This window comes from Myotis lucifugus, unplaced genomic scaffold (genome assembly GCF_000147115.1).
Source record: "Myotis lucifugus unplaced genomic scaffold, Myoluc2.0 scaffold_120, whole genome shotgun sequence".
NCBI classification, from domain to species: Eukaryota; Metazoa; Chordata; class Mammalia; order Chiroptera; family Vespertilionidae; genus Myotis; species Myotis lucifugus.
In genome coordinates, this window is record NW_005871168.1 from 137745 (window position 1) to 138448 (window position 704).

A 704-nucleotide genomic window follows, 5' to 3' on the forward strand; every position below is an offset into this window, starting at 1 on the left:
TATCACTGCCATATATCCTCATTTTATGAAATACAGTAAACCTGCAGGAGTATAAAGCTGAAAAATGTCATATTGACAAATAAAAAAATGATATTAGCAAAGGAAACTAAAGCTTGCTTATTCCATTTTTGTTAGGAACAACAACATGTAACTCTTAAATATGCGTACTAGTTTCACTCAGAAAATCTACCATTCCATATAGGCAACACTCTAGGAAAGCTTGGTGCCTTATCCATAAGTGGCTTTTGATTGACAGTTTAGTGAAATTTCATTATCACTATTAAAATATATCACTCAAAAGTATATTTCTTGTTGACAATGTGTTAGCAATACCATTACCAAAGCAAGAAGTAGTATATTATCTTTAAATTTTTGTAATTGAAAACAAAATTTCAATAGAAAATCAGATGCCATATTATCTATACCAGGGGTCCTCAAACTTTTTAAACAGGGGGCCAGTTCACTGTCCCTCAGACCGTTGGAGGGCCGGACTATAGTTTAAAAAAAACTATGAACAAATTCCTATGCACACTGCACATATCTTATTTTGAAGTAAAAAAACAAAACGGGAACAAACACAATATTTGTATTTGCATGTGGCCCGCGGGCCGTAGTTTGAGGACCCCTGATCTATACTAATAAAAGGGTAATATGCTAATTAGACCAGGAGATCTTCAACGGTGTCCTTCCGGACAAAGCCATGG